This window comes from Callospermophilus lateralis, chromosome 3, assembly GCF_048772815.1.
Source record: "Callospermophilus lateralis isolate mCalLat2 chromosome 3, mCalLat2.hap1, whole genome shotgun sequence".
Taxonomy (NCBI): Eukaryota; Metazoa; Chordata; class Mammalia; order Rodentia; family Sciuridae; genus Callospermophilus; species Callospermophilus lateralis.
The window spans coordinates 137191730-137209984 of NC_135307.1; the positions used below are offsets into that span (position 1 = coordinate 137191730).

An 18255-nucleotide genomic window follows, 5' to 3' on the forward strand; every position below is an offset into this window, starting at 1 on the left:
AATTTTGGCTTTTCTGTCATATGCAGAACAAGCTAATTCTAACTTATAGGAGATTTGTTCATAGTTCTTCAAAATTGGGAAGACAACTTATGTGCACTAAAGATTAAAAGATGATTGTTTATGGTCCCTGCTCTCCCACAACTCCCTGTACACCCAGCTGGCCTGGTTGGCATCAGGTTATTTAATGCTACTGGTAAGAGCTATTATGGTGGATGTGTTCCTGGGTTCACACCAGGACTGGGGCAGATGGTAAAGCAAGCTTCATCTCTTTTCCTCCTTTCCTTTCAGATCATATCTAAATTCAATAACTCAACATGTGTTCTTGCTCCGATTTCATTCCATTGACTATATTTGATTTTAATATGTTCCACTACCTAATTTAAGCCTTGAAGTTGAAGAGGAGAAAATGATAATGTGGACCAGATTTTAGATGGTAATTTCTCAGAAAACCTGTAAGGAATAATAAGCAATGGTAAGAACTTGCTAGGAATCAATTCTGCATGTGAAGTTTCATCCAATCAACAATTATATAAATACTCTAGCCCTAGAAACTTGGCAGGATGCTAAAACTACAAATATGATCTGTATCATTTCTTTAATGGAGCAATTATTTTGATGTTGTGTTTTCCCTTTGGAAGGTACCTTAAAAGTACACTTGGCCAGCTTTTCACCTCTGGCCAGTCCTGCTCTTAAATATCAAAATCCTAGTGTCTTAAATGTCTCCAGATCTGGGCCAAATGGAGAAACTATATTGAACACATACTGGGTGCCAGGTTCATTGCATATATTATCTTACTTAATCTTTACAATAACTCTGCAAGAAAGGTTTTAGAATCCTCCTTTCACCCATAAGAACCAGACCCTCAGAGGGTACCAGCAATCTGCTTACAGTCATATATAGCCCATGAGGAACAGAGCTGTTATTCAAATCCACAACTCACACTGCTGTTTGCCTGTACATCAAACTGTTTTCCCCCAAATACCTTTGTTGGTGATGTCTTCTCTATTGTCTAACAGTCTTTTAAGCCAGGGAATCTCTTATGAGCAGTGTAAACAGATTTCTGCCCCTGGATTCTATTTCTCAGTTTCCACTAGTCACAATCCTAACCCTCTTCCAAATCTTTTGTACATTCCCTTTCTCCTCTATCAGCCTTCCTTGCACCTCCATATCAGCGTGATCTCTGCTTTCTGGGAATTCTCCTTACTTCATTCTCGGCTTTTATGGCGCTTATCACTTTATTTTACCAAGGTTCTTTGTATTTTTGAGTGATATACTTTAATCATTGATTTTCAGTAGGAAGGAGAAAAGAAAGGGCAAATTTATTGCACACTTTTTGTCTCCTTTAATCCCCTGAATAATCCACTGAGGAGTTTTTATCTGCCATTTTACATATGAAGAAACTGGACACACAGCAGGCTGAAGAGGTGGAATGATTTGCAAACACGGATTTGCAAGGACGTCAAATCGGAATTTCAGATCGTTGTCTCCACACCCCGCCCCCTCAGACTAGCACATCGCAAAGGCGTCCATTAAAATGGTTCGTGAAATAAATTAATGGTTGGGCGGATGAATGAATGAGTATTTAAAGGCTGCTTTACAAAAGAAATTTAGTAAAAAATGACATAAAAGAGCTGAAGTTCCCCTTGAAATATAGATTCCTTGTACACTTGGGGTTTGGTGGCTGTTGAAAATCACAAACGTTCGGATTAAAAAAGAAAGGACTCCCTTAACGTTGGGACAAGTAAAGTGTGACTTTGCGAAGAGGTCTACAACGCCTGAGATTCCGGGACAGACGTTCAACTACAAAGCTCCCTCCTTCGGAAAGCTCTGGAACACCGTCTCGTTCTGTTCCCAAACTCGGGCCGCCGGGGGGAGGGCGGCGCCTGTCCCTTTAAGAATCTGGTCGAAGTCCTTTTCCTGGCCCTGCCCCGCCTCCCCGCGATACCGGCGCGGTCTGGACGCCCACCTCTTTCTGCTTGTGAGGCGGCACTACGGGTTCGGACGCCCATCCGTCACAGAGGCGCCACCTCTGATTGGCTGTTACGCTTCGGGCCGGGAGGCGGGGCGGGAAGGCCGGAGAAACTAGTTTGTTGGCGGCGCCTGGGCAGTACCGCGGCGGGCGCTTTCGGGGCCGTGGGGAGCCGGTCGGGGGAGGCGGCGCAGCGGCTGCAGAGCTCGTGCGGACGGCCCGGGGTCTCTGAGCACGGCGGGCGGCAGCGCCCGGAGCGGTGAGTGCCTGGGCTGGGCTGAGCCAGGCTGGGGGCGCCGTCCTCTGGCCGGCTTGCGTCCGCGCTCCGGCCACCGCACCGGGGACTTGTCACCTCCCCCGGGCTGGACCCGGTTCGTGGAGTCCTGGGCAAAGTGAGCCTCCTCAAGGCCGTGAGTTCTGGGAGGAGCGCAGAGGGTCTGGGTCCCGGAGCTGCCCCGGCTACCGCGTGTCTTGGGGCCACTGAGGTAGGGGACAATGTGGGGGGGAGGGCGGCAGCACTTAGCCACCCCAACCCCTAGCCCGGAGTCCTCCCGTCGCGTCCCTGCCTGGGGACTCCGCGAGGGTATTTGCTAAGAGCCCTGGGCGAGGGAATGAATTGTTTTGCAAATGGATGTTGCGCACGGGAGCTGCTACTTTTCCCCCTGGGAGCGGTTGATTCATTGAGTCCACACACTCTCTTTTTAAAAAATTACTATTGATCCTGGAAAACGGAGGTTGCTCGTCTTCGAGGATATGAGCGGCAGAGCTTTGCGCCCTGGCGGAGCGAAGTCCCCTTTCACTTGGGCCCTGCCTGGTGCCCTGCGAGGACAAGAATTGAAATGTCTTTTCTACTCCAGCCGGGTCCTGGAGCCTGCCACCCTTTTGCCCCAGGCCTTGTATGCCCCACCAGACAAGAGTCCTGGATCTCTGAGAAGGGAGAAATGGGTAATAGTCCCAAAGTCACACCCACCTGTCCAGCTGGGTGGTGGCCAACCTGGCAGCTCCAGAGCAAGTATATAGTCTGATTCCTCTTCCCGCATCTTGACCTGGCCCCGGGATTCCTCCCGTTCCCCGCTTCCTTTTCTCCTTCATAGTTGTTTTAGCAGCTTTGCCTTTGGGGAATTGTGTTCCCAGGGGCACCAGACTCCTTTTTTTGTGTGCTGCTGCTTCAGCCACCCCAAAGTTCACTCCCACTGTCTTTGAGGTAAGAAGAATTTCCATAAAGACCTGGTCAAAGGAAGTGGGTGGTCGGCCCAGGCCCCTTCCCTTTAATCTGGGTTCTTGAGTCCTGCTGAGCTCCCAGTGCTCTCTCTCCCTTGGGGAAGGCTCACTGGGCTCTGGCCCTCCCTGGTGAGTCAGGGCAAAGGGTGTCAGGTGTTTGGGTCCTTTGGTTTCACTCTGGCATGGCAGTGGGTCAGGGAAGGAGGGACGTTGCCTGTGGCACAAGGACCAGACTGTGACTTGAGACTCAGGCCTTTGGTATCCTGGAACTCTCTCTCCCCTTTCATAGGTGGAACTGATGCTCAGTGGGCCTATGTGTGCCGTTAGGATTTCTGGGTGATGTTGGGAAAGCGTTTCAGCTGGGGGCTGGGAGGAGTAGGACACAGGGTCCTCCACACCCTTAGAGTTGGTCTTTCTAAGACCTGAAAGTCCTGGGTTTCCAAGCTGTGCCTGTGGAGCCTGACAGAATTATCTTTTCCCAGGCCCCACAAATATTTCAATTTTGATTAATTTGTTAGGAAGTGACTCCAGGGAGGTCATTAAGGAGAGTAGACAGAAATGGAAGAGTAAACCTTCTTCCTGGGTCTGAGGCTGCTGCTGAATTTATGTGTGTGGTGTAGAGACAAGAGCTGTGGGCAAGTTGCACGCTCCACATTGGAGGCGGCTTCTGTAGCCTGATGTCCTTAATGGCATCTTAAACCTGCGGGCACCCAGTGTGGGGAAAGGAGACCAGGAAGAAAAGAAAGAAATTACCCTGTGCCAGACTGTAAGTCTGCAGTGAAAACAGGCCTGGTTCTTCCCAGTATAGAAAGAGTGAGTGTGTAATTTAGTGAGTGGTTTTAGTCATTCATTCCTTCATTTATTATTTCATTCATTGTTTCAGACTTGACTAGGGACCCTGCTTTTAGGGACCTCCTAGATGAGAGGGTGCTGGCATGTGGATCAGGGGCCCTGACTATCAGAGTACAGAGAACCCCAGTGATTGATAAAGGCAGCAAGGGAGGCTAAGGGGACACTCAGGAAGGGTGCAGGTGGCAAAGGTGTCCTGGAGAGAGGATGCCTGGTCTAAGATAGAAAAGGCATGCCTCAGCCCAGATTCTCCTCTCCTGCCACCCACCCACATTTCTCCCAGAGCCAGTTTAGGTTGATGTCAAGTTAGGGCACCGGTGAGGTCAGAGAGAATGCAGGTGAGAGGTGATGGAGAGGTTCTTCTCAGCTGTGGTGGTCTGCTCTGCACTGGCGGTAGTCCACTCACAGGAAACTGGGTGGCTTCTGAATGCGAGGGGTCCTGACAGAACCCACCCCATTGTCCCTAAAGACCAGCCCATTGCCTGACCCCTTAGTCCTTCTGTAACATAGGGTAGTGGGGGTGTAGCCTGGCCAGAGGGGACTGTCAGAGCTGGGACAAGCAAATAGAGTGTCTAGACAAATGAATTGACCTACTGAGATGGTGGTTTTCATCTAATGTGGTAAATTTCCTAATTGAATTGCCTGCTCAGGGCTGTCGAAGCATTTTCCCCAAACCAGGAACACTTAGTTTGGACAAGTGGAAGGAGTGGCAAGGAAGAGGGAGAGCTTAGTATCCGCAGCTTTTAGTCACACCATCCCAGCAGGACTTAATCAATCTACGTCTGTCCCCTGGTGATTGCAGCCACCTTTCTGCAGGTTTCAGCCCCTTTTCTGGACCACCTCCTCTGGGCAGCACCAGCTCCATTACTAGTTCTAAAGGTAGCAAAAGCTGATACCAGTGGCTTTAAGCCATTGCCTCACCACACTGACTTCAGGTCCCTCAAGGGCCATTAGGAGGTAGGAGTTTGGGGGATTAGAGGGACATAGAATGGCTTCAGGGATGGGCAAGCTCTCCGTAAGCCCCTCAGTACAGTCTCAGTGGAAGGAGTGCAAGCTGTGGACCCAGACTAGGGCTCCATGCTGCTGGGTGTCTGTGACTGAATTCTGTAACCTCGCTGGACCTTCCTGGCCTCTCCTGGGATATCCTGAAGATTAATAGTCTCACCGTGTAGACTCCTCTAGAATCTTCTGGCACCAAGTGGACATTGGTCATAGCCAGCTTCCTTTTCCCCTCACCCCATTCCCTGGGCACAGACTGAGGCTGGGTGCTGGCTTGCAGCCCTTTCTTGGGCCTCAGCCGCCTCCCTGCTCCTTCCAACCCCTGTCTCAGTGCCCTTTCGGATGATAAAGGGTAGACAGACACATGTGGCTTATTGACCTGTTTTTAAAAGTGACAGCTCTGTGGTCTCAGAAATCCAATTTAGTTGGGAAATTGCACATTGTTTTCTGCAAATGCATAAAGGTCTGCCCAATCTTTCTCGCCCCCCCTGAGGCTCCCTTGGGCTAAGTGACTAAGGCCTGAAAACTAGCTCCACCTCTTCGTCCTGCCATTGGATCCCTCAGACCTAGAACCTGTTGGCAGAGAGAGCATGAAAGTGGTGGGAGTCCCACCTGCCCTGCACCTCCTGGCTGTGTGTCTCTGCAGGCCCCCTTACCTTTGTGGGCTTCAGTTTGCCTTTCTTCAAAATGGGCATTGCTCTTCCATGTAGTGTTTCTGTTAAATGTTTTCCTGTGATCTCTCAAAGGTTCTTGCAAGCTCTGATGTCAAGCAGCTTTACACAGCTCGGGTTGTTGGCTCAGCCCTCACAGGTAGGAAGAATTTGAGAAGTGGCAAGTGGAGTGCAGAGGAGCCATGTTAGAAAACAGGAGCTGAGTGGATTCTGGTTCCATCTCTGCCTCTGATACATACTGTGGGCTTTGGGCAAGTTACTTTCCCTCTCTGGACCGTCCTTTTCCCTGAATAGGATGAGATTCTAGTAGAATGGGAGGAGTGCAATAGCTAAGCTCCTTGTTTCCTCATCTTGATGACTGGAGGTGGATTGGGTTTTCCCAGGATCTCCAGAGGGATAGTGCTCTTCTTCCAACCTCCCTTAGTTCCCTGCCCACTCCTTCAGAGTTTGGGGCCTGCGTGTGCCTGTGGGTGAGGGGACTGGGGAAGCCAGAAGACTGGGTCAGGAAGTACTAGTCTTGGCCCAGGGGGAGCAAGCATGGGCTCAAAAGAAGATGCCATGTGGGTGACTCACTGCTCACTGTCACTGACTGGTCCTGGGGAGGGAGCTGGGCAGCAAATAGAGGAGCCCCTGCTCTGTAACAGATGGGATGAGACCTTGCCTGTGGGGTTTCCCCTGGGCACAGAACCAGAGCCACCAGAGATAGTCAGAGTGTCCCTTTGAGCAACAGGGATTGTGAGGAGACGAGGGGGACAGAAGGAGGAGGCTGAATGCCAGCCTTTGCCCAGGAGGCACCTGCAAGACCTGTTGGATGGCTCCTCCCACTGAGCATGGCCGTGGGAGAGCTGTGGCTGCTGCCCGCCTGAGGACCACATTCACCTTGTGCGTCACTCTCTCCACCTCCACAAGATCAACGCCTTTGCCTGGCAGCTGTGTGGAAGTAGGGTATAGAGACAGGAGGGACAGAAACAAAGAAGCCTTGCATGTTCTCTGCCTATTCCTGTTGAACCCCCAAGGAGGGTCTGACTGCAGCTCAATCTCGACCAAACAGAATTCATTTCCTAATTAAGATAAGAGAAGCATTCCTAGTCCAAACCTCAAGATGAATTGTCTGCCAGGTTTGCAGTTGGCCAGGTTGATTTGTCTGGGTAGAAGTGAGGGCCAGGAGTCTTTTTCTAAAACACCATGACAGTGCATCCAGCGTCCAGAGTGTACATTCTGCTTCACCGGACCTGGGCCTGTGAGTCCTTGGTCAGCAAGTCCCTTGACCTGTGAATGCCTCTGTTGTGAATCGACAGTCTCAGGAATAAGAGAGAAGGGTGTCATAGGCAGTGAGTATCTTGGCACAGTGCTGGGGTGTGAGTGGCATGTGGGGAGTCTGCCTCAGTTTCCACATTGGAGAGTAAGATCATTGTTGGTCTCTATTCCATTATGTCCAATGAGCATTTTTTGCTGTCAGTTCTCTGTCAGGCTCTGGAATTCAGCAAAAAACAAGATGAGGCCCCACCCTTCTGGGACTCCTGTTCAACTGGGAGAGACAGATAACAGACCATATAAATGCAGCTGTAGGAAGGGCTGTGGGGGCATGGACAGGGAGGGGTGAGAGGAAGGATCAAGGGGCAGAGGAGCCACGTGGATGGAGGGGGTCAGGAAGGCCTCTGTGGGCTGGTGGTGTGTGAGCCAGCCATGAGAAGATCTGAGAGAGTGTCAAGACTGGGATGGCACAGGCTGGAGAGGGGCGTGAACGAGGCACCAGGGAAGGCTGCAACCATGACGTTGTGTGGTCTTCTGATGCATAGGGAGACTAAGGAAAACATTGTGCTTTTAAGTTATCTTATTTTTTTTTAATTAGCACACCAATAGATTCTTTTTATAAATGAACAATAGAGGGGGGAAATAACAAAACATGGTATGAAACTATGTCCCTCTCCCTGGTATGTATCCACAGATATAGATTGTGTATGGATTTTGATTTTTCCATTATTTGGATCCTACTCAGTACTCTACAACTTCTATCACTCAGTGTGTGGAGAAACTTTTACCCTTTTCATGGGCACATAATATTCTGCACTGTGACCAGACCACTATCTTTCATCCCATTGTCTCCTAAAGAGATACTTTTGGGTCATGCCTGATTTTCCTCATTACAAGCAATGAAGTCTTGAACATCCTTGACTGTGCATCTTTATGAAAAAGTGAGACTGTTAATTTCCATCATTAAAGTCAGATGCCTTGCAGATAAACTTAGTTTTATTTCTCCACATTTTCACCCATCCTTGATATTATTCACATATTCAGTTTTAGTTAACATGATGAAGCAAATCTCATTCCTTTAAAAAAAAAAATTGATCCAGTGTATTCAGGCTTTCTCTTTTGATTCTAATCCGCCTCTGTTTTTCCAAAGGATCAACTTTTAGCCAGGGCTAGTTCTGCCTCCTATTGGTCTCCTGGCCTCAGCTGGGGATTGAGCAGAGCTTGTGGCCCTGTGTATGCATCTGTGAAATGAGGCCCTTTAATCCCTGCCCAGCCCTGCCCCCTTCTAGCTGCTGTGCCCTGTGCATGGGAAAACATTCCTGGAAATTCATTTTATGCTCAGAAGCTCTGCAAACACAAGGAGGCATGGCTTTTACTAGTGAGGGCCAAATATCTGAAGGCTGAAACATTTGAGTGAATTCAGGGTTTCTAAACAAGAGTGTATCCAGGAGTTGGCCTGGGATGACGTTGCCTATGGTAAGCAGAGATGGCTTTAGGTGAAATGCAAAGAAATTTACCTATCCTGAGAAAAGTTTGGCTCGGCTCCAGAGCACCTCTCAGAGGCCTGGCCAGTCGGGGAGCTGCCTCCTGTCCCACCTGTAGCAATGAAGAAATAAGCTAGCAGGACAGAGAAAGTTCCCTCACCAGTTCGTGAGAAAGTTCCCTCACCAGTTCGTGAGAAGGCTCCAAAAGTTATTGGCCACCACAGACTGGGCTCTGTTTACCTGTTGATAGAGATCTAAGGCTGCAGCTCCAAAACTTTGTTAATTTCCATGTATATCACTTTGGGGGTCTTTGTCTGTATTCCTGTAATAGGAAGCTTCAAAACAAGCAGAAGATTTACCAAAAGGCTCTTGTACTTGATTTGGAGACAGAAGGGGGCCAGGGAAAAGCTGTGGAGACTAAAGGAGGAAGAGAGGCCCATCTGGAATGGTGGAAACCAGGCCCTAGACAGAGGAGTCAAGGGATGGTGGGGCCACAGCCAGGGCCCCCAGGGGAATTCATTACTGCCTAGCACCACTGACCAGGTTCTCCTGTCATTTCCCAAGTGGCCTTGCTCCCACCCTTGGAGAAGCAACATCCAGTGTGGCTGCAGTTCCCCTGCTGCCCTGGGGATGATCAGGACTGAGCCCCAGAGGAGGCTCCTGTTATCCCAGGCAGCCGACCTGGTTGGGACAGGCATGGTGGGGGAGGTGAGAGGGCAGCCAAGGGGACAGTGGGGCTCCCAAAGGCCTCTGGAAGAGAGGCCTCCTCATGTGTACTTTGGCTAGTAAGGGGAGGGAGGGCTGAAGGGCACTTTTGCTTTATTGGCCACCCCTTGATTCTGAAGACCGAGTGTTTAAGGAAGTGAGGAAGCGTCTCACTCTGGAGATGCCCTGGAGGTGGGGGCACCAGTGGGCCACTTCTGTCCTGGGCACCGCTTGCAGGCAGGTGTTTCACTGAGTTGGAGAGAGGTTGGATGGCCAGGTTTGCTTTTAGGCACTGGGACTCACTGGGATATCTGCATTGCAGGAAATTGCAGTTGCTATTTTTACCATTTCGTCCAGGACTTTTTAGTGGAAGGTACAATTACATGCAAAATTTCAGGGTTTGCCTGGCCAACTTAGCCCTCGGAGCCGGCCATGGGCCAAGGCAGGTCCCCCTACAGAGTGGTCACTTGGTGTGTAAAGCCAGATATCTTTGCATATGGACTCACAGCTACCCTTGTTGCTGGACGGCATCCTCAGAAGTTTTCAGTGCCCGCAGTTTCTTCTAGGCCAAAAAAAGGACTTTGCTGGGGTTGGCCTAGATAATTGCCCATGAACACCTCATAATTGGCTGCACATGCAACGGTGAGGCCAGCCTGGTGAAGCCATGTTGTTCCTAACAGTCCAGGAAGTTGGAACTTTATTAAATGAAATTATTGAGAACCCATGCTACCCACTGTGCTAAATGCCAGAGATAAATAAGACAGCCTCCGCTCTCAAACCTCACACAGCCAGCAATTGAACAATGCAGAACACTTCAAGTTTTCCCAGAACCTTTTAGATGAGCACCTGATATGCTTTTAATACATATACATTGTGGCTAGAGGCCAAGTGGGCCTGCACAGTAGTGCCCCCTTATCTGCACTTGCACTTTCATGGTTTTAGTTATCCGGGGTGAACTGCAGTATGATACTATTAAATGGAAAATTCCAAAAATAAACAATAACTTTTAAATAATTTTTGTCACAATATATCTTACAATAGTTCTATTTTATTGGTTAGTATTGACTTCTTTCTGTGCCTTATTTTTAAATTGAACTTTTATCATATGTTGTGTGTATAGGGAAGAACATAGTATCTCTAGTGTTCAGTACTCTTTAAGGTTCTGGGCACCTGTTGGAGGTTGTGGGTTATGTCCTCCAAGGATAACGGGGGCTTTGTAATAGTTTCTATGGCAACATGGCAAGTCACCACAAGTTTAGCAGCTTAAACATATTTATTAGTGCATGGTTCTGCAGGCTGGGAGTCTGTGTTAGCTCAACTAGGTTCTCTGCTTCAAGTTTCACAAGTCCAAAATGAAGGTGTCGGGGATGGGCTCTCATCCTGAGCTCTGGGGAGATCCCGTGTCTGAGCTCTTTCTGGTTGTTGGCAGAATTGGGTTCTGGGTAGTCTTAGGGCTGAGTTCCCTCCATGCCACCTGCCCCTTCCATCTTCAGCCCTGCAGAGGGGCTTCAAATCCTGTTCTGCTTCAAAAACCTGACTTTCAGTCTGTGACCAGCAGGAGAAAATTGCTTTTAAAGGGCTCATGGACTAGGTCACACTCACACAAATAGTCGCCCTCTCTTCAGGTCACCTGATTGGAGCAAAGATTCATTTCATTTGCCAAGTCCCTTTGCTGTATGGAACAGCATGTTCACAGGAATAAGACCCCAGGTGGAGATCAGGAGTCATCTAGGAGTTCTGCTGGCAGGATACATCAGCCACACCAGCATTAATAACAGCAGTTCTCATGAACTGAGTGAACTTTACGTTGCCCCCTTGTGCTTAACTCTTGATGTCTTGTCTCTCAGTTAATTTTTAGGACAGTACCTTGAGCTAGGGGTAGTTACAAAAGCCCCCGTTATCCTTGGAGGACATATCCCACAACCTCCAACAGGTGCGCAGAACCTTAAAGAGTATTGAACACTATAGATACTATATTCTTCCCTGTATACACAACATATAATAAAAGTTCAATTTAAAAATAAGGCACAGATGTGCTGGGATTGTAGCTCAGCGGTAGAGCGCTTGCCCAGCGCGTGGGACCTGGGTTTGATTCTCAGCACCACATAAAAATAAAGGCGTTGTGTTGTTCCATCTACAAAAAAGATTCTCTCTCTTTCTTTAAAAAAAATAAGGCACAGAAAGAAATCAACAATAACCAATAAATTAGAAGTATTATAAGATACATTGTAACAAAAGTTATTTAAAATTTATTGTTTATTTATGCTATCTTTTTTCCAGATGAGAAAACTGAGACTCAGACTATAAGTAACACAGGCTGGTTTTACAGGTGCTAGCATTTGAAACCAGAGACACTTCATAGCCAGCCATTCTGCTAGACTAGTTAGGATTAGTTTCTCCGATTTGCTTTGTGTGATTTACGGACCACTATCCAGAACAGGGTTGAGGGTGGCTTTTCCCCATCTAGCGTTTAAAATGTTTACATATGAAACATGTCAATCATACTTCAAATGGCAGACTCTGGGGACCTTTTATGTGGGTTTAACAGATCTCTGGATCATTTTCATTTTTTACTCCAGTAAATGTTGTGGTTAATCCACTTTCCATTCCACTGAATTTATTGAGCATCTAATGTGTCAATCTAATGTGAACATCTAATATGACATAGAATATGTCCTCCCTCGAGGAGTTGCAAATGTAGATAGGGGCACAATAAACAGCAACATAAAGAACTGAAGAATGCTGACCAGCAGTAGGAGAAATGTGACAGTACTGCATGCAGCAAAGAAACAGAGGGAGTTAGAATGGTAATTCCAGGAGAGAAGACAGGGGTGCTTTATTTTTTACCACTTCTTTGGCACTTGTAGGCCTGGCATATTGTAGGTACCTAGAAATTAATCATTGCATTAATTTTTTTGAGCATCTGCTATGTACAAGGCCCTGTACTGATGAACAAATGTGAAGACCAGAGTGCGTGACCTAATAAGGATTATGGAGGAAGAGGGGCTAGGTTGGACAGTGGAGCTGGAACAGGGGCAACAGATTGAATGAGGTTCAGATGCCAAGCCTCCTATCAGGCTTTTGAGCAGGAGGGTAGTCAACAAGTAACCATCTGGTACTGTATTGGTGGAAGTGGGGAGACGTGGGGACAGGGGCCCTGGGCTAACCCAGTCTACAGCAATAAAGATAGGACCAGGAAAGAAGGCCTAATGCACAGATCCATCATGGAAGGTTTAATGGAACTTGGTGGCTCAACGATATGTTCAAAGTGTACACTCACATGAGTGAGTGGCTATTTATGGATACCCATGTATTTGCTATAAATATACATACATATGTAATTTCAAGAGACCTAGAATCATCAACTGCAATGCCCGAGCTCAGCAGCCCATGCATGGTGTACTTTTGCTGCCCAAGGCCCTGCCCTCTGCAAACCACCAAGTACTGTTGTTTTGGAGAAGATCAAGGTGGTCCATGGGAGAGGAAACCTTCTGATAGTGAAGGGAGGAGCAGAGCAGGGCAAGTGTTTTAGAAGGTGATGGCCACCTGTGGGTTAGAAGATGCTGGATCCCCTGGCAGCTGGCTATGTGGTAGTACAAACTGGGGGAGGGGGAAATGGAGGACCCCATACAGGCCCCCACACTTCTACAGAAGTTTCTTGTTCTTAAAAGAAGGCATGATTAATGTGGAGATTAAGAAAGTTCTGCCATGCAGCGTCCTCAAAGTGAGATTGAGGGTTCACAGGTCAAAACTATTTTCACAGTAATTCTAAGATGATGCTTGTTCACTCATTTTCTTCTGGGTACATAACTCTGTACCAGTGTTTTCCAAATGACCCATGCACTGTGTTACAAAATCATGCCTGGGTAAACGATCCATTCAAAGTGCAGGACAGGCCAGTGGAGGAGAATGTCAGAGTACAAAAGTTCATAGACAAAAGTTCATAGACAGAGGCTCAGATTCCACATTGCAACAAGCCTTAAAGAAGCTACCACATGTCAGGTCTTAGTGTAGTATATCACAGAAGTGTGTCCACAGTGATCCAAAAAGACTCTTAAAATCTTCTGCCTTGTCCAGCCACAGGAGACTGGGTTTCATAGCCTGTAATCAAACCAACTCAGCAGGTCAAGTACAAAAGCAGGTAGGAGAATCCAGCTACTATTGTCAATAGTTTTTTTTTTTTTTTTTTAATTAATTTATAAAAAACAACTCTTATTTATGTTAAGATGTTATCATTTGAATCTGGAATGTCTCCCAAGGTCTGATGTGTTGACGGCTTGGTCCTCAGTGGATTATTGGAAGGTAGTAGAAATTTACCCACTAAAGGTAAAGTAGGACCTAGTGGAAGAGGTGGGTCATTGGGGGCATGCCTTCAAGGTGGATATTTTGTCTCCAGACACTGCCCTTCTTCCTGGCCACCATGGAATGAGCAGCTTTCCCCTACCACATGCTCCCTGCCTATTTCTTGCCACAGGCCCAGAAACAGCAGAGCCAACTAACCATAAACTGAAACCATGAGCCCAAATCTTTCCTTCTTTAAGTTGTTTTTCTCAGATATTATGTCACAGCCATGGACAGCTGTCTAAAACAACATATAATGGGTTGATCCTTTCTTCCTTCTTCCTTCTAGGGGTGGAACCATGGGTCTGTGCATGCTAGGCAAGGGCTCTACCTGATCACCCCCCGGCCCTATTTTTATTTTTTAATTAACATATACATTTTTCTCAGTTTTAATTTTGAATATGGTAAATATTGATAGACAAAACCACATAAACAAAAGCACCTGGGGGTCCTCAATCATTTTTACATTATAAAGAGATCCTAGATTAAGCAGTGGAAGAGTGACTATGTTCCTGTAAGTTCCTTGCAAAGCTGGCACCAGGCGTCAAGCTCTGTGTTGAGTTGTGTATATCCAGTTCCCCTATTTAGTTGTTCAGCAGTCCTTTGTGGTTGGTGTAGTTTTCATGTCCATTTTACAGATGAGAAAACTGAAGCCCTGAGAATGTAAATGTGGGGCCCAGGTCTCAGCACGGAAGTGGGAGTGCTGGGACGCAGGGGGTCCCGGATTGACATGGCCTTGAGCACTGACTCCGACTAAACCATGGATGTGTGCAGGTTTCTTGTCTTCTGGGCGCCTGAGCTGGCACATCTGTACTATCCGGCCAGTGATGCCTTGCAGAGAGGTTGAGAGGACCCAGTGAAAGTACCTGTACGGTGCCCGGCACAGAGGCTCTGCCCTCCTGCTTACTCTGTGCTCTCCTCATGGGGAGAGGAGGAGCTGTTCCATTCTCACCAGCACAGCTAGGGAGGAACAGAGCTCTGGAGACGGGAGGAGCTCTACTGCTAGCAAATGCTGGTGCTTTACTCTTGTTTTTTCCCTGCTGTCTCTGATTGGTTCGTTTTTCTCCAGGCCGCTCGTTGAAAGTGATATCTAGGCCAGCGTGCTTTTAAGGGTTCCATCTGTGGACTAGACAGCAGGAGGGAGCGCCTGTTTGCAGAGGGCCGTGTAGTCCTGAGGAGGAGGGAGGAACCCCCGGGGATGCTGTGTTTGCTTTGAAGGGAGCTCTGCTCACGTCCCTCTCTTTCTCTCTGGCTTGCTCTGGTTACGCTATTTCACCAGATGGGAGAGCCCGAGTGTTGGGCTCTTGACCCCTCTGTGACTAGAGCAGTGGTGTCCCTTTTATTGGCTCTGCTCTTGCCTAGACCCATAGCTGGGCTGGCAGATGACTCCCAGCTCCGGGGGACAGGGACAATCAGTCCAGCAGCCCTGCTGAGCTGATGGGAGTGGGATGTGACCTGGAGGGGTTGGATGGCACCTGCCATACACCTGATGGACAGGGAGGGGCCTGTACCTCCCTCCCTGGATGGGAGAAGCTTCTTTGTTGGAGGGCTTTAAGCATGGCTTGGCACAGCCTACCTGGGAAGCGGAACTTTTAGGACAGTGTGGCATCTCCATCATTCTCCAAAGAATTTTTCTCAAGAGAAAATAGTAATTCAGCCAAAGCAAAGATGTTATTTGGGGATAAAAATTCAAAAAATTACGGGTGAATAGATAATAAATTATGGTTCTTATATATTTCAGAGACATTAAAATTTATAGTTGACAACCACAGACGTTGAGGCGCCAGGAGATTCCTGTGGCTCCTCAGCATGTGCCCACAGTAGGCCTTCAGACAGCCTTTGCGCAGTAGTGAATGTAGGATAGAAAATGGCAATTATGTGAAAAGCTAAGGTAAAAACAGTGTAACACAGTATCTATCATTGCAACAATTTTCGAATGTATTTATTCATTTTATGTGATGCTGGGGATGGAACCCAGAGCCTCATGCATGCTGAGCCCTATACCCTCTGCTGAGCCATGCGCCCAGCCCAATTGCAACAATTCAGAACTGTTTATTTGTGGATAAAAGCTGACAATAAGAAACCAAAATGGAAAGAGTTCTTCTGTTTGCAATGTTTCTCAGATTTCTATTGTTAGCACCCTACATCCCAAAATCTTTTTCAACCTTTTTTTCTAAATTGTCCACCCCCATTAAATTTTAATACCCTTGTAGACCTGTGTCTCTCAGTGTACTGTGTGTATCTGCTTTGTACCTAAAAACAAGACTCTTTTGCCCCCTAGGAACTGATCTTTGTCCCCACATAGGGGCAGTACCTTCATCTACCACCTCTCATCTCTTGCACCTCTTTGGAAGTGCTTATCTAAGGGCGTGGGTCTAGGGTTTGTATCTGTTATCTTTCTCATTACTGTTGTGTTGTATTTTTCAGTAAAAGACAACAGATTGAGCTCCTGAGTTCATCTTGGCCTCCTTCCTTGGTTGCAGAGCTGCCTGAGCAGAAGGGCACTGGCCTTTGTGACTGCATCTGCCCTGGGCTGGGTGTGTGGCCCACTCAGTTGCTCCCGTGGGAGGGCTCTGCTGTCTTCTTTCCTAGCCAGACAGCTTTTCTAAAAAAGATTTGTTGATGAGGAACTGGCCAAATCCATATGGTGCCTTGAGTAGCAAGACAAGCCCTGGGAGAGGTTAGGCTCCTTCCCTAAGATGGCCTTTCTCACGTGGAGTCTGAACACAGAACACAAAATGACCTGAGATTCTGCATCCCACTGGACCCATTGTTGCTCAGGAGAGACGTGAATTCTTTTTTTTTTTTTTTTTTTTTTTTAATTATTTGTGCAGTGCTGGGGATTGAACCCAGGTGCTCATGCATGCTAGGCAAGTGCTCTACCACTGAGCTATATCCCCAGCCTGTGAGACATGAATTCTTACCTGCAGTGGATGTCTTGGGGTACAGGCCTTGATTTGCCTAAAGATTTTGCTGTAATGATTGTGCCAAGGCTTGTAAGAGGCTGCTCCTTGGGGTGGATGGAGAGGACATTATCCTGGTGCCAGAAGCTGGTGGTAAACTTCTGTGGGCCTTCTTCTCTGTCCCCTCTGGTAGAGGGGGAAAGAGTGAATCGGACATGGATTCAGATGCCACCCCTTCCCCAGTTTTGTGACATTGGGTTGTGTTGTGCTGTTGTTGGAACAGACTTGAGCCAGAATCCTGGGCTCTGCCCACCACTCCCCAGGGGGTTGGGGGCAAGTTTCCTAATATCTCTCTGTCCAGTTTCCTAACCTGTAAAGTGCAGGTTCAGCTGCACCTAAGGCTTTGGTAGGGATTAGATTAGTCACCACATAGAGCTCTTCATTATCATTAACCTCTGAGTTGTTGTTTTTTATCTGTGAATTGCAGAAATAGTAGAGTATATAGTAGGATTGCACTTTGTGGCTCTTTTGCGGGCCAGTGAAGTTGTGTGACTGGTTTTGGCAGGTGAGTTGTGAGCAGAAGGAGTGTGTATCCTTCCAGGCCAGGCATTTAATCAGTGCTATGCTTTCCAGAGCCCTCCTTTCTCTCTTTGGCACAGTGATTGGTGACGGGGTAGCAGCTCTGTCATCTGGTTTCCTGAGAGTGACAGGAATAAGGTGAGAGTGACAGTGATAAGGTGAATGCTTACTATAACCACAAAATGTGGTATGAGCAAGAAATAAATCTCTGTCCTGTGAAACCACTACACAGTCTGGGGGTTGTTTGTTGCTGCAGTGTAACCTTACTTATTCTGACTAAAACAGTCATGACCATATTGTACTTGGTTGTCAGGATTAAGTCTGATAATGTAAAATGCTCAGTGTGAAATAAGTACATGCAGTCATGACTTGACTCCCTGCCTGACCAGAATCCCTCCTGACCTACTGATTCTTGCAGCAAGTGTTGCTTCATCTTTCAGCAGGTTCCACAGGCCTTGACCCCTCACCTCCAGCTCTGTACCGCCTTTGGCAAGACAGAGTTGCTGTCGAGGTCAGGCCCAGCACAGTGAACCTTCCTTAGGGAAGACATCAATCTCAATAATGCCCATCAACCTGTAATAATAGCTCCGACTCCCTGACCACCGTGGCTGCAGTCAGCCAGGGACGTGACCATCAATCACAGGAGCTTTGGTAGCTGGCCTCCACCAGTGTGCTCAACGTTGGCTGCGTCCAGTGAGGAGCTGCAGTGGCGCTGCAGTGACGTGTGCTGTCCCCACCCCTTTGTCTGCCCGGGCCCTGCGTGTTGGGAGGTGCAGGTGTGAGCGGGCCATGACCCTGTTGAGCTGGTCCTCAGCACAGCAGGTGGAGACCAGGCTGTTCCGCTGGGACCGGGTGAGGGTGTGATTCTGCTCTGTTAGGGGAAGCTCAGGTGTGGGTGGTGGCCTGCCATCCCGCCTTTCACAGGGAGCTGTTTGATGCAGGGGCATCTGGGGTCCCCCTGAAGAGGAAGCCTATTGTTACACTGTATAGTGATGGTCTGTCTATTCCAGACCCTCTAGACCCACTCTGCATTCTAGCACAGCCCTGGACAGATGGCTGGGGGCCCAGGGCAGGGCCATCTGACCACTGGGCCATCTGACTGAACCTCTTCCCGTAATAAAAAGGCTCAAAACAAAAATAAATAAATGCACATACAGTGGAATACATAAATAGTTCTGATCAGCAGCATCTTAAAAACAAAAAACAAAAAAACCCCAGGATGTGCACAGATTTGGTGTGTTTGGCTTGGGCGCTGGGGATGGAGCCCAGGGCCTCGGGC

At 48.0% G+C, this 18255-nt stretch overlaps 1 protein-coding gene across 2 annotated transcripts in view; it reads left to right on the forward strand.

Moving 5' to 3' along the window:
- Window positions 1-2127: 2127 nt before the first annotated feature.
- The window catches only part of Klhl25 (kelch like family member 25), a 32757-nt gene continuing 16629 nt past the window's right edge, over window positions 2128-18255 (forward strand). Inside the window, exon 1 of one of the 2 annotated variants that reach the window (XM_076848819.2) lies at window positions 2128-2229. The gene's annotated coding sequence lies outside the window, so the exon portion shown is untranslated. Of the gene's footprint in view, window positions 2230-5805; window positions 5850-18255 lie in introns of those variants that run through there. The other variant, XM_076848820.2, reaches the window with a different exon arrangement.